Raw genomic sequence first — 16,532 nt, 5'->3', positions numbered from 1 at the left:
TCAGTGAGGAAGAAAGCGGAAAGATCTCTGAAAGCAATGCTCACCAAAGGACCCCTTCCTGGGGACAAAGGACAACTTTTCTGAGGATCAAAGTAACCCCGAAGTGATGCCAGAAACAAAAATGACTCTTAAAGAAAAAGCAACGGAACTCTTTCATCAACTGAAGGAAATCTACCTTATTTCCCCTTGGTTAGAGTTCTGGTTCAGTCTAGGTGTATTTTTCCTCCTGCTTTGGCTCATCACGGTACTTTGTTTGGGAACATTCATTGAGGGAAAATATAGTACAATGGACACAGCAAGTCAGAACATCAACCTAGTCCTCAAACCACACAGATCATCCCACGTGAAGAAAAGAGAACTGTCAACAGTAAATGTCACAGCCATTCCAATACCCGGGGGGGTAGTATGGGAGAAAACTGACTATGAGATCTATGGTCCGGTCGAAATCCTGAAGTATCCTCATCAACTGAAGGTTTCCTTAAGTGACTTTGTAAAACCTAGTACATTCTCTGATGATTGGGACTTTAACAGTATTAATGACATGATATCTGATTTAGTAATGTCAGCTAGATTCACAGAACATGATTATTTACAAGGTTCGTCTAGTTATGAACAGTTGTTCTGTTTTACACATTATGGCGATCATTATTTGCATACATCTGCACAGCCTAGAAATGTTTTTAAGTATAATCAATGGGAACATTGTGCTACACCACCTAAAAGCAGTTCTAAAACATTCTTTGAGAAATTCAAATACTTGTCAGGGTTTAACACCAGTGATGCAGAAACGTTTTATTACAAAATGTTAGATAAAACAGGATTGAAAACAATGCTGACAAACACTAAATTAAAATATTCAGAAGCATTTTATGAAAAAATGATGACATTTGGTTTTGATTATTGGAAAAATAACATTGAAACAAAAACCATTTGGGGTACAAAAGATTGGCAGGTACAAGGTCTAGAAGCACTATTCAGAACCTGCATGATACCAGAACAAATGATGTTTTTAAATGACACAATTCACCAAACATCCTGTCTTGGCCTAGCGAAGATCAAAGACCTAAACAAACCGTCTATTCCAAAGCCAATACCTGAAAATGCAATGACAGATATTGAGATAGACGTAACAAAATGTTTACATTTTAACAGAACACACCCTGATTGGAAAAAGTGGTTAATCTGGCCTACTGACACAAACAACTGTCAAGATAGATTACTGAATAAACCACAGGGGTTAAAAATGACCAGACAAGACCCTAGATACTCCCAGAGACAACATCCAGGGATAGTAACAATATACAGTGTAGGGAAACTCTGCCTCGAATGGCTAGGATCATCCACACTGGCTGAAATTAAGCAACACTTATCTTTACTTAAAGATGGTGCTGATTTGCGCGATTTCATTCTTGGACCACGCAAACAGTGTCAAAAGCGTTTCATAGCGGTCAGCATCTATGCTGCGTACAACGAGGCTTGGAAAGTCACATAAATTGAAACAGCAGAAAAAATACGAGAAATTGATCGTATTAATTTGGAAAAATCACTTTCTGTAGTGGACAATGGGTTAATGACTCTGTCCTCCAGAAAATATTCGTTGGACAATATTGTATCTTCTGCCTTTGACATAATAGACAGAGACTTGCTAATGTTACAGCATGGCCAATCTCAATTACGTTCTATTGTACAATTAGGCTAGACGCTGCAAAATCTTCGTTCAGGCTATGTGCCTTGGCGTTTAATCAACACAACGTCATTGTTTTCCAATTTTAACCTTACTGATAAACAAATCAGCTTGGCACAGAAAGGAGCAGACTATACAATCCTGAGCATCGAAAAACTTGAGAGATTACCATTGACAATGTCAGAAAGTCCTGTCATTGAATGGATAATACACGGAATTATCACTATTCCGATAACAACTTTCCGATTTAAAAAGTGCCTTGAATACATACCTACTGGCCAGTATGAACGATTGGGTAAAGGATATGTAAAATCAGCATGGAAATTACCATACACACATTCATGCTATAGTGACAGCGACAAAAATTTATTTCTTAGTGATGAAAACTGTAAACGTTCACTAAGCGGTATACTTTTGTGTCAGGGTATTAATTTACACGGAGCCTGTGAAGGTAATTCTAACAACCTTTCATGCCACCAGCTTGTCAAACCTGCAACTCAGATAGAGCCCTTCTTTATGCAACTCGCGAATGGGAGTTACATTCTAAGAACGGATCACAGATGTTGTGGCCTTGTGCCAGGGAAAAGTTATCTCGTAAGCGTAACTTCCATGGTCAAATGCTGTATGCAAGCATTGTTCCCGAGCGGGCCTGGAGACATAGAGACTCCCATCTGGCCTCGTCTGAATCTCTATTTTATACAAATTGATACTTTAAGCAAAATGAAGTCTGTGCTTTTGCAGACAACAGTGCCCATAACGTCATCAAAAGAGACGTATGATCTCCTAGTTGCAAGGACAGCTACGGAGGTTCATGACCTTTTATCAACAAATTGCCCCGTGCATTTCGTAGAAATGTTGAGCCAACTCCTTAACATGTCTAGTGCCACTGGCATCCCAGGCATATTTAAGACGATTTTTACGGGACTGCTAACACCATTTCAAGCAATTCTGGGAATCGTTCCAAATTTTGTCCACTCTGTTTTTGGCGGCATACCCCTATTTTTGGGACTTGTAGCAGGGATTTTATTTTTGACCCTCCTGCTTCGTTATGGCAAGCCACAGCTCAGACATGACTCCTATGGGAATGGAAGAGACAATCCTAGCAGTTCGCTACCGGGACAGAATAACTAGAGTCCTTGGATTGGCCAGGCTGAGAGATCTAAACATGACCTGGTTCCTTTCATTCAGACCGATATGGCAAAATTGCATCTTACCTGTACTACGATGTATGCTATGCGGAGATGAGTGCGTGTTGGACATCTGTCTTTCACTTCCATCAGCAGTACCAATGGATATCGATACTTTGCTAAGTCCGATAACGGCTCACGCATTGTGATGTCCCCAGCGGCTACCAATCCTGATGACGGCATTCGTTGAGACTCCTGTGCTACGACTAGGTGGTAACAGTGGAGCGAGTGACAAAAGCAACATCACCCAGGTACGACCTTCTGTGAGCATTGCTGATCCCGACTTTGATGACAGCAATCATTCTCACACCTGCCAAGTTACAGCACTATCGAATTTGGTCGAACTGTCACCTGATTTTGTAGACCAATTCTTTGAGAGCCTGTCTGATATGATGTTCTCACCCGAACAGAAACAATAACTGTAGAGAAGCATTCCGACACACAGCGTTCCAATGAACTCTGAATTCGGCCTTCAGTTTTGAACAACAAAAACTGCTAAAAGCGTTGGAACTCTATTTTCCCCGTTCAAGCAATAATTCTTTTGAATTGAACACTTTTTAATATTCACCCTTTTTGGCACGAAAAATTCTTTGCTTAAAGTAAAACTATTCATAGAGAACAGAAGCTTGGACTTCTATTTCTAAATACATCTAGAGACATAATAACTTTACACCAGCATCTAGCACATTTTACTGCCATGCATTTATATGTGATGAAATTATCTCGCCCTTCTTCTGTTTCAGAGATATTTCATGTGTAATTCTTTTTGCATAATCGTTCATTGATTTCATATGCTATTATTTTTGAATGATTTCTATGCTTCAAAAACGTACAGTACCTAAATTTTCACGTATTACAATATACGCCTATTTCAAATGCATATATGTATTTTGGGGTGGGCAATGTTACACATGCATCTTATTGCTCTAGTTTTAGTAATTTGATGGACATGAATTCGTGGAGTGGGTGTCGCGTTCTAATCTAGGACCCTGATCGATACTGAGACCTTATGCCCCTATTCGGCTATAAATCCAGTTATTCCCTATATTGGCATAACCGTTCAAGTGCAAAATGTAAGAAAATCGTCTCTGGCCTCACACGAACAGAGCCACATTTCAGAATAGCTTTCTCTGCCACTTCCTTTGCAACCAATTAGTGCAATGACATAGCAGAAGTTACTATCTGAGATTCCTAGATTAACACTCCGAGTTCTTCAACAAGATAAAAACTCAGCAACCTGGAAATCCCCGCTTGCTGTGTTTTGATTAGTAATAGAACTCTAATGAGCACTGATAGACGATCACTTCCTAGTGACATCTTTATTGACGTCTTATGTCCAAAAACTTACGTCAAACAAGGCACCTTTCAGGTATAAATATTACCAACGTTGCCTTAAGCAAACGCTGTTGTGTTGCTGAAGTTGCTGGTGTTTACGCTAATGCCATCGCTGCTGAAGTAGCTGTCATGCTGATGATACCATAGCTGCTATCGCTACTGCTATCGCTGCTAACGAGCGAACGATGGTGTGGTGAACTTAGGAGCTGAACAGCCGTCCCCTGCAAGAGCCCAGCAGATGCAAGCTGCCCGCGGACGCTGCCCCTCCTCCTCCTCCTCGACGCGCTGAGAAGAGACGCTGTCTTTCTCCTGCAGAGAAATCCAGCTCCGGCGTTTCTAGTCTACCCTTGCGGGTGACTGGGATATCGACCCCCTGAAGGAGATACCAGACCTCCATCATTCTATCCCAGAGGTATGGTGTTGACTAAACCCTTAGAGAGAATTCTTGAAGCAAACCTTGGCAAAACCAACTTAACTTAAAGCTACTTACTCCCCACCCAAGTATTAGGCTTAGGTCAGGTACACTGGGGTAGGCGTAGTTAGAAGCACCAGTTGAGTATTTTAGCCTAATGTATATATGAATGTATATATGTTTTATTCCTTTTAAACCATTGTATGGCTAAGAAACCATATCAATGCTTTTACAGTATTATTTCGTAATACTTATTTTACTGTACGTACTTTTTATAATAACAAGTCTTGCAATTGTGGCAATTCATTTCTCTTGTACGAGAAGAAAGACTGTTCAATAAATGTTACCCTTTATTGAAAACGCCCGTCTCTCTATTCTCTACATATTGTGAAAGTAAACTGCTCAACCACTGGCTGAGTAAAATAACTGTCTATTGTTTCACACGACCCTAGAGATTGACCCTTGATCTGAGGAGCAAAGTTGTCATGTTGCACGGTTGTTGGAAAACTGAATCCCTTCTTGGCTGTGCCAGGGAAGCTGATCACTTCCTATTCAGTCAAGAAAGTTTCCAGTGACCTCTGAGCTAGTTGGTAACAAACCCAATTAAGTTTAGCATAGTCAGTAGAGGCCAGGAAGATCCGCACTTCTAAGTCGATACTACTGTTTATGTTATTCCAATGCGCAGGGCCTATTGGGAAAATAGGAACTACACTACAGATGGGGCAGTGCAGCGGGCCTACAGACACGGCCCGGTCATCTAGAGGCCTGTACCGGAGGCCAACCACAAAGGTGTGAGTGACTGGCCCTGCAGAAAGGCCTAGTGCGAGTCCTCAGAGAGTGGACCTGGTAAACAGGGAGCGGCAGCAGTGACATGAGGTGGGGCGGCCGAAAGGGAGACCGGCGCAGTAGCATTAAGAGACTGTTGGCTCCCATCGTGGCGGGGCTCTGGCAGAACCCAATGCAGAATTGAAGGGTGCCTACGTGGGGGAAAGCACAAGAGGGGTTGAACTGCGGGTCCTACAACTTTTCCACAGAAAGCAGTTGACATGACCGGCCCACATTGGGAGTGAGGTGAAGTCCTGCCCACACACCTACCACTGGGCCGGGGAGTGGGAGACCGCAGTGGAGGTACGAGACGACAGAGCCGTGCCATACAGTGGTGTCCAGGGGATCAAAGAGGCTGTAGCGAGAGCACAGGGGCATACACCCGGCCAGAGCATTCGGCTGGCGGAAAGGGGAATAGTCAGCTACAAACACCCGCTAGGGGGACCAAACAAAAGTCAAGGGGTGCCCTGAATGGTGTGAAGCAGCGGGAAAGCCACCTCAGACCCCTGAACACTGCAAGAGAGAGGGGGACACCCTCTGCAGCCTGAGAGCATTGGGAGAGGGGGCGCTGAACTGAAGGTACTGTATGGAGGCGGGGCAGAGGTGAATCCTGGCGGAGGTTGTATACCACCGGAAGAAAAGGGGACTTACTCACTCCATAACAAAAGGCAGTAGTGCTACTTAGACGCCTCAGAACGTGATGAGCCCCGGGGTTGACTCCCCCCAATGAACAGCCCAGAGATGTCCTCAGTGAGGAAGAAAGCGGAAAGATCTCTGAAAGCAATGCTCACCAAAGGACCCCTTCCTGGGGACAAAGGGAGTAGAAAGTCCCCAGGCCCAAAAGCTCCTATAAACCTGGAAGACGGAGAGGTGCCAATTACCCGCTTCTTCCTCGGATCACTTTTCAATGTTCTAAGAGAGGATTTTCAAACACTTAAGAGCGAGGTGATGAACGAGGTACGAGAGACTCACCGCGATGTGGATGCAGTCGGGGAGAGAGTAGCAGCGATTGAAAAACGTGAACTAACCAAAGGAGAAGAGATTGAGCAACTCCAACAAGAAGTGATTTGCTTGCGAGATCAACAACTGGAACTGCAGGCGCACGCGGAGGACCTCGAGAATCGTTCAAGATGAAATAACATTTGCGTCAGGGTGGTCCCGTCGAAAACGGAAGGGCTGGATAGGACCCAATATCTCCTGGGACTGTTTTGTGACATATTTGGAGAGCCACAGGACTTTGCAATTCACATAGACCGGGCACACCACATAGGGCTGGTGTGACAGGCTCCTGCTCCTCCCCCAGACATACTTGCCTTCCTGACAGATTTTCCTCTCAAAGAACGAATAGTGCGGGAGGCTCGGTCGAAACAACCTTTACTATATCAAGGGCATTCCATAGCTCTCTACCAAGACCTGGCTTCCATCACACTGCAAAAGAGAAAGGCTTTTTGAGAAGTGACCACTCACCTGAGAGAATAAGGGGTGGCTTACTTCTGTGGCCACCCCTTTCGCATGATGTTTAAATTGAATGGCATGCTCCACCAACTCCGATCACTCCAAGAAACTTGTACGATTCTCGGCTTGGAACATCGAGCCACGGAAGGGTCACCCAACCATACACAGAGTTTGCCAGAAAACGGATGGCAGATAGTGGGCCAAAGACACTCACCCAACCCAGAACAATGGCCGAACTCCGACACCATGGCACAGGAAAGAATGGCAGCACTCGAAACAGTCCAAAAAGATACTGCTGCGACGGCCCACCCGTGACTCTACCAGAGGGATTGTTTAGCATTGATATTGCAATGGGGGGGTCAGGGTGAGGGCCCGGGACACTTGGACCACACACTAACCCTGATTTTCTGATCACCACATGCTGGGGGTGTTCTGGGTGAAAGGGCAGGGGGGAGCAGGCTTCTCGCTGATGGGTTAGGGGGATGTTGGGGTTAGGGAGGGGCAGGGTAAGGGGAACTGGTGTGCTATACAGGGTGGGGCTCCATAGGGGGCACACGCTCACAGGTACAGTGTGTCGAGAACCCATGAGGTAGTCAGGGGGGGTCATTCCCATCAAATTCAGCAGTCTGATTTTGAAATCACCCTATGTCACGAGCCACATTTCAGATTCTCACCCTTAACGTGAAGGGACTGAACAACCCCATTAAAAGGAGAGCCTATTTATCCTACTTAGAGAATTCAGGGGCGTCAGTTTGCCTTCTGCAGGAGACCCATCTCCTCCCCAAAGACTGGCACCGTATGAGATCCCAAACTTTTCCCCACCAATTCTACTCCTCCACGTCAGATAAAAGGCAGGGATGGCCATTCTGATAGCTAAATCGTTCCAAGGTATGGTGGGGAGCAAAGTGGCAAAAATAAAGGGTCCGTCTACTGGCCTATACGATTTGGGTGGGGGGCACCACCTTAGTGATGAACAATTTCTGAAGTTGGCATTGTCGGGGGTCTTGTGATCCCAAGAACGGAGGATGGTGGTGGGGGGACCTACATTTTGTTATGAATGCAGAGATAGATCGGTCAGGGCAGATCTATGGCCAAACTGGGGCACTCTCCAAGACAGGGAGGAAGTGGCTCAGGGATAGGGGCTTGCTAGATCTGTGAAGGGTGGCTCACCCCCAAATCATGCAATTTTCCTTCTACTCTCATGTGCATCACACCTACACCAGGCTAGATCATTGTATAGGGTCCACAGAAGTAAACACATTGGTAGATACAGTGAACATCATCCCAGCAGCACTCTCAGATCATGATGCAGTGACACTGACTCTCTCTATGCCCTCGATCGATAGATCTCCGGGGAGGTGGAGACTCAGAGAAAATGTGGTTTCTAGAGCAGGGTGCCCCAACAACTACACAAATGCATCACTGACTATCTAGCGACAAATGACTCCCCGGACATACCTCTCTTGGAGCTCCGGGGGGCACTCAAAGCTGTGGTGCAGGGGCGAACTAATCGCCATCTCTGCAGCTGAAGCCGAAGACCGTAAGGAAAAGAGGAAAATCCTTACCGCATGAGTGACGGAGCTAGAACGAATACATGAACGCATCTGCGTGCCTCGGATATGGTGCCAACTAAAGGCAGCAAGGGCGCAGCTGGCAACACTTGACTTAGATAGAGCCGAATATGCAGCCCTTCGTCTAAAGCACTCCTACTAAGTGGGAGGAGATAAAACGGGGTGCCTCCTAGCTAGCAAATTTCGGGCCCACGCCCAGTGTGCAAAAATACAAGCACTTCAGAAAGACAAAGGGGAAACGGTTGAAGGGGAAGAGTAGATTGCTGCGGTCCTTCAGGACTTCTACTGCACACTATACGGTAAAGCCTTGCAGTTGAGTGACAACGGGGAAACATACCTTTAGGGGGCCACTACGTCGGCGTTAATCGCCATGGGGATGAAGTACTGATGCGCCCATTAAGATTGGGGAAGTGATTGGGTCGATTTCCCATCTCAAACCACTGAAGTCGCCGGGCCCTGAAGGCTTATTGGTGGGATTCTATAAGGCCCTCTGCCCACTTCTGGCTCCAATTTTAACACAGCTTTTTAATTCCTTCCAGGGGTCCGGGACCATCCCCTCGGACATGACATCGTAGTCATTCCTAAGCCGGGGAAGGACGCGACTCAGTGTAGTTCATATTGACCAATTTCCCTCCTCAATCTAGATCTAAAGTTGTTTACTGGGGTCCTTGCGGCTAGTTTGGGCCCGCGCCTACCTGAGATTATCGAACCAGACCAATCTGGCTTCATATCTAATCGTCAAAGCAGCGACAACACTAAACGCCTCTTACATTTGATAGATAAAGCCCATCGCACTAATATGAACGCCATGCTGCTGTCGGTCGATGCCGCAAAAGGATTTCGACAGAGTTAGCTGGGATTTTTTATAAAAAAACGTAGCTCACTTTGACGTAGGAGATCAATTCAGGCCCTTTGAAATACAGAGGGATATGAGACAAAGGGTGCCCTTTGTCACTCCTTCTGTTTGCGCTTTACATGGTACCCCTAGCACAAAAAATTCAGGATAACCTCAACATCTTAGGTATTCTATTCGGAGGGAAATGCCATACTGTGAGCTTGAGCAATCGATACCAGCTTTTTTGCGGGAGATGACTGCCTTTGGTTGTGTCTCCAGTTTTAAGGTAAACATTGGGAAATCCATGGTCTTACATCTGGGTAGTGGGGCAGCACGACTTGCGGATGAGTGGCCGCAATACATCGAGCTACAGTCCCGTGACACAATCATCTATCTAGGGATAGACCTTACTTCGTCCGTTACACGAACAGTCACACAGAATTATGCCTATCTCCTCTCCCAAATCCAGAAAGACCTTAGACAGTGGCAAAAGCACTCATTATCTCTTCTAGGCCGCTTTGCAGTCATCAAAATGAATATCCTGCCCAAAAATTTACATTTTTCAGACGTTACAGGCCGGGCCCCAACCAGGGACCCTCCATAAAATACAACGTGTGGTGCAACAATTCATCTGGGCAGGGGTACGTCCTCGTATGCACAGAGATCTATCCCATAGACCTCCAGAGGAGAGAGGGTTGGGTTTCCAGTACTTTCTAGAATATTTTGGAGCATCACAACTTAGACACTTGGTGGAGTGGAGCAGACCCGAGTCTGAAAAACAATGGCTGTTCCAGGACCGGGCGCCAGCGAAGCTTTCCTTGTGGAAGGTGCCTTTTCTAAGGCAGCCATACAGACCACCAAATCTCAAGGGCTCCCCAATCACAAACACGCTGCTCAGAGTCTGGGACTCAGTGGCAGTCAAAAGCAGATTTACTTCTTTTCCCTCGCCCTTGACACCCATATTCGACAATCCGGACTTTCCACCTGGGCTCGAAGAACGAGCATTCCCGTCTTCGGGTTGTGCTAGACTGGGTGAAAGTCATAAGTTCATACCGACCATGATGAAATGAGGGCCAGATACAGGGACCAGGTTAGTCCAGCTGAAAAAATTACCTTCTCGAAGTCCGGTACAAAGTGTTTTGTTTGCGGAGGTGAAGGCCATTAGGAGCTAGGGGAGGATTACTGATGGTTGTTGTAGCACGAAGAGCAGACCTGGAATCAAGGACAGTTGTCACTTTATGGCAAGGATCAAATCAGGCATCACAGACCATCGTTGCTGGCCCTTTGCGTTTGCACCATGGTCTATCTCGTTGCTATAGCTCAAAGTGCAGATCTTGCCTTGCCGGTTTGAACTAGTGATCATTTTAGCTCAAAAGTCAAGTTCACCCGAGCTTCACATTGGCACTTGTCACAGGCGGCATAGTCTCGGCATGAACTGGCCTGTTCACGAAGAGGCCAAAACTTCTGGTTTTCACCTTCTTTCAGAGGAGGAGCTCAACCGATGCCAGCCAAGGGTCCAGGACTTGGGGAGTAACCTCTTAGGTATCAGGAACTCATGCCAGCAACCGATGCCAGCCAAGGGTCCAGGACCTGGGGAGTAACCTCTTGGGTATCAGGAACTCATGCCAGCAGAGGACAGCAGGGCTCAATCAGGTCCAAGCAGGCCCAGTGCAGCAGCTCAAATGGCAGTTACAGAGAGGACACTGGAGCTTGTTGTATCTCTGTAGCTCAGACAAGAGGTCAACCAACTGACCCTGGGAGTGACTCAGGTAGTCTAGGATGAAAGGAGCAGATCTGGTCTTCCTTCCCAGAGAGCAAAATAGCCCTCAAGCAGCAGGGCAGTCCTATTGGATTCTGTGCATTTCTCAAGCATCTGCGCAATGCTCTGGTAGCAATAGCGTAGTCCTGTGGGCAACAAGGCAGGCCTCAGGCTGTAGGACAGTCCTCTGGGGATCTGAGTGTTCAGGAGGTCCAATTTTGGATACCTTGTAGCAGTCTTTGAAGTGGGGAGGTTCCCTACACAAACTCCACATCTGGTTCTTGAAACCTCTTCCTTTCCCCTACCAAAGCTCCCAGTAGTCTGGGGTGGACAAAAAGCTGGTGTCAGGTTAGTTTGTGTATGAAAGAGCCAAGTCAATTTGAAGTGCCAGTGGGGCAGGGAACAGCTCCTCCACAAGCCATCCTAGCATCCCATCCTGCCCACACCCAGTCCCCTTTCTGTCACTGGGAGAAACTGACACAAACACTTACAGCAGAGTCATTCACACCCATGTAGAAAATGCCAACTTTCTTAAAGTAATAGAATAGGGCAACCCACTATTCCCACGGAACTGGGTATAATCAATAAAATAGACAAAAGGTTCCTGAAGGAATTATTTGATATTATTTAGCACAAATTGCTAAATAATATGAAATAATTCCTTCAGGTACCTTTTGTCTATGTTATCAACTTTCTTAAAGTGGCATTTTTAGAATTGTGACTTAAAATAGAACTTTACCATTATAGAAGATTTTGAAACATGATTCAGTTGAGGCTAAACATGTCATCTCTTTCTGCTCCCAATCCAAAGTTAGCACTTAATTATGTAACAACGGAACACAGTACTAGTGAATGAGAGAAAAAGGTCTTACATTAGTGAAAAACTACTTAGTTTCTCTCTACCAGGGCATGTAAAACTTAAATCTGCATGTCCTACTTTTCAAATACATTGAACCCTGCCCTATGAGCCTTTAGGGCATACTTAGGGCTGACTTATAAGTATTATAAAACAAGGGTTTAGGCCTGGCAAAAGGTTAATTATGCCATGTTAAAACAGCAGTTTATATCTGCATTACAGGCTGCAGTGGCAGGCTTGAGACATGTTTTAAAAGGTTAAAAAAAGTATTTAAAGCGGGTGGGATAATGATAATACTTAATGTACAGGCCATGGGTGCACGTAGTATCATGCACCATGGACGTACACGTAAATGTATTGTGCCACTAAGATATAAGCTAATTTTACCATGTTTGAAGTAGAGAGCACACACTATGTAGCACTGATTAGCAGTGGTAAAGTGTACAGAGTCCTAAGGCCAACAGAAACAAATTCAGCAAAACAGGAGGAGTGAAATAAAAAGGCTTGGGGAAATATCACACCAGGGATGTCAGGTCTAACTAGAGGGTACCTTTTAAGCTCAGGCAAATGTTCATTAGAATAGGTCTAACATAAATGAAGAATATTCTCCATGGCTCCTCAGTTGAACATGACCTCAGTATTAACAATTCAGATAAAAGTTCAAGTTTGACGTTCTTTTCATCAACAATACAACTTTAAGACACTTCTCTGTTATCCAATAGACAATACAAATAATCAATAAGATGTGACAAGTCTCAGCAAGGTGAATCCGCTATCCAAGTAGAGAACTACCAGGTGCAGTAACATTGTTTGTGGATTGCTGAGAATAAACATCTACTGAGTGTGTTCTTGTATGCACCACTCCTATCAGAACTCCATGGTGACTGCCAGCATTTCCTTTCCTGAAAGGAACCCATGATGAGCTGATTTGAAGTATGTCCTGCATGAACACGGGTCACAATAGTGGTAAGAGGAACCCCATTCATGCTTCTTGACTCAACACTAAAGCTCTCCTCTTGAAAATAACTGATGACACTTTACACTAAATGGACAAAGATAACTTTTACCTCTTCCATCTGCTAGATCTCACAGCAAATGTTAGCCCTAAAATGATGAAAGTTTCAAACGTCTGTATGTAATGTACTGAATATGGTCACGATTAATCTTCTAAATATATCTCAGCAAATTAAGATAGGAAACTTCCTCTTCGAAAAGGTGTCCCGTATGACTCTAAATTAGTATCATCTCTCTTGAATTTTTACTTAGAATTTCAAAGAGCTTTATTTAAAAAGCCTCACATGTTATTGTATGAGAATGCCAGTCACTTTACGTTTTATTTGAAAGTCTACCGCTTGAAAACTATTCGACACTTTGATAAAACATTGGCATCTACATCTTAAACCTGGGAAACCGGAGTTTCTGCTGATTTCTCTTCTATCTTTAACCATTACCATACAAACTACACTAGCCGAAAGAAAGATTTTAGACTGAAACCTGTCTCTATTGAAAACACCAAGGGGCATATTTACAAGCCCTTGCGCCTCTTTTACGCCGTCGTTGCGTCACTTTTGTAACACAGCAGCAGCGCAAAAGATGCACCATGGTGCAGGGTATTTACAACGTGACGCATCTGGGAAATCAGTCACGCTGTAAATCCCTGCTCCATAAGAAGGCTTTCCGGCATGGGGGGGGGCGTTCCTGCGCAGCAACACTTCCTAGAAGTTGCTGAGTGAAATCTACAAGATGTCACTCAGTCACTTTTAGGCCAATGCTGCGTCAAAACCCTGCGCCTGCTTGAAGCAGACGTAAGGCTTGACGCAGCATTGGAAGAATAGGCCCCACAGAGCATTGCTGGAGCTGCGTCACGCTTGCGACGCAACTCCAGCAATGCGCCGCCTTTACGGCACAGATGCGTGACGCATTGTAAATGCGGCACATCATGGGTGGTAAAGCTGCGGCGCACAATTACTGGCACATCCCTGCTAATTTGCAGGGATGCGCCAGTAATTGTAAATCTGCCGCCAAATATTTTGGTTTGATCTTCGATGAATGACTCAACCTAAAAAAAATCATAAACAATAACGACAATAATATCTAGGACCATCTAAACCTAAGACAGATAACTTGAACAACGCTCATGAATGTAGACAAACAAAAATAGCTCTCTGATACACAATGTGCGCTTTGAGAAATAAATGCCCAAAAGACAAAGTCATAAGCTCAACTTGTTATATTATAAAATTATAACAAATACTTTTCAAAAAATATCTGAATTACTACATTCAAAGATAGGTTTTCAATACACGACAAGACCGTCATACAGACATAAAGAAAAAATATTTTTTGTTGTGACTTTTTGTGAAGTTGTGCTCAATGGGTGTGGTGACATATATACAGTGTGTGCCACAAAGCTTCAGACTACCCAACGGAACCATTGTTTGTTTAACAATTGAATACCCAGGTTCTGAGGGACACAGGGTCACCCCTTTTTAGTTAACCATCTAAAACTAAGAGCCAATAAAACATTTTCTTGGGAGTGCAACCTCAAACATGTTGAGCACACCCTACAGAGAGCTCAATAATATACCCAACTGCTTTGAAAGCTGCTCTAAGGGACTGACCTCAAGAAGCAGTGACCACATGACATGAAGGCTCAGAGATGAGGATAGTAAAATAAACTGCTTAACAAACAAAAACCTTCATTCCAGAACACAACTCTTCCTGGTGAATACATGAAAATTATCCAGTACATCTCACTGTCTCTGCTATGAGGATACTCTTGTTTTGAAACTATTCTCTTTAACAAACAGCACATGTTCACCTACACATGTTCTTCCTTTTACTATCTGAGCCTTTATTCCTTTATCTGTAATCATGATTCCCTTCCTCTCTTTGTTAAAAAGTCATCATTGTTCGTGTCTCACTTCCTAAAAGCTTTCTTGCTTTGTGAGATAATTTATTTATTCCTCTACTGCTGCTATATGTAGAATATTTCAAGTACACAACAGATTGTCTTTTAGTTATCCTTGTATTCATGTTGTTTCGACTCTCTTAAACAATCTTGATGTTATGACTCAGATTGACCTATAATCTTAACCTACTAGATACCTATCAAGGGCACTCTGCAAATGGATATTTTTTTTAAAAATGCACGTTCTTTTAACCCTATACCATTTTGTGCATTCTTGTTTTATTTTTCTATGCAATAACTATTTTTTTAAATGAGAAAATGTGTCTTGTACTCGAACAAAATATAAACTACACTATATAACACTACAGATGGACAAAACACAGGTTTTATAAAAATAAGTATTCTTTATATAGACTTAACACAAGACCACAAATGACAACAATCTACAATACTACAGTTAAGATTACTTAAAAGATGATTAAAGTCTCTCAATTCAAGTTGTTGGTAGTAGTTAAAGCTTTATTCGATTTTAAGACAAATCAAAATCATAAAAGCGACAACAACAGACAATTTCATACAGCATTATTAAAAATAGTTAAAAATATTATTAAACATGAGTCACGTAACACGAATAAAGGCTTTTGATAGGTAAAATTTTGCAAATAAAATGTAAGTTTAAAAATCAAACATGAAAATTAATATCTTTGACCATTACCAGATGAGAATACAGTACACAAATCTAATTTAGGCCATCTGACATTGTTCCACAAGAGACTACAATTGATCAAGATTCCTACGAATTTTCAAACAGTTTTTGAGGTACATTGCTATGATTTTTGCATTCGATACTGAGTCAAGATGTTGTAAGGCCAGGATTGCCGGGCGGCATCTGCGCAAACCCTGTGATCATAGCAGTGGGATGAGCCAACACTTTTGGGATGCTTTATAGAAATTACAAAACAGTAATACATGAATAGTAGACTGTTCTGAGGGACAAAGAGCAATAGGGGTTGACCAGTCTTGTCTCTTTGGGAATGTTATTAGCCGATAAAATGTGTTGAACCTAAAACGAGTCAACAAGTATTTTTCGTAACTGGACAGACAAAAAGTAAGATATGGTTGGATGCCCTGAATACTTTGAATTGTTACAATGTGTCAACAAGATACTTTATGCATTTCTTTAGCTGTTCGTAATTCTCTTAAGTGTGACAGACAGAGCGTCCTAAGTGACTTTCTTGAAATAGTAGTTAAAACAGAAGGTTCAGTAAAATAAATAGAAAGATCCATATCTTTAAAAAAGTTATGTACAAAACGTAATCATGGAATGTCTGACAAGTTATCAAGGCTTAAGCAGTCTGTCAGTAGCCCCTGTGTTAAAAAACATTGCTCCGTTGTCCAAACACGATGCCACAATAAAATTGCCTGCATTTTAATATAATCAGCAATGTAGTCCATGCCCAATTCAGTATGAGATGCAAACGTTGGAGAACATATCGGAACAGCCAACAAATAACAGATAAATTTGTTTTCTACTCTCTGTATGAAATCCACTGGTACGTAGCCCAAACCCCTGCTCCATGTACAGCTACACTTTGACACTTTGCATTGTATATTTGAATTAGTTCAGTTGGAGGGGGGTTCCCTATTTTGCATGAGAAACCAATGAGAGCGGAAGTAGCTCTTAAGAACAAGCGGTGTCTGC

The sequence above is a fragment of the Lissotriton vulgaris genome, chromosome 3_2, assembly GCF_964263255.1.
Source record: "Lissotriton vulgaris chromosome 3_2, aLisVul1.2, whole genome shotgun sequence".
In the NCBI taxonomy this organism is placed as follows: domain Eukaryota; kingdom Metazoa; phylum Chordata; class Amphibia; order Caudata; family Salamandridae; genus Lissotriton; species Lissotriton vulgaris.
This window is presented reverse-complemented; position numbering follows the sequence as displayed.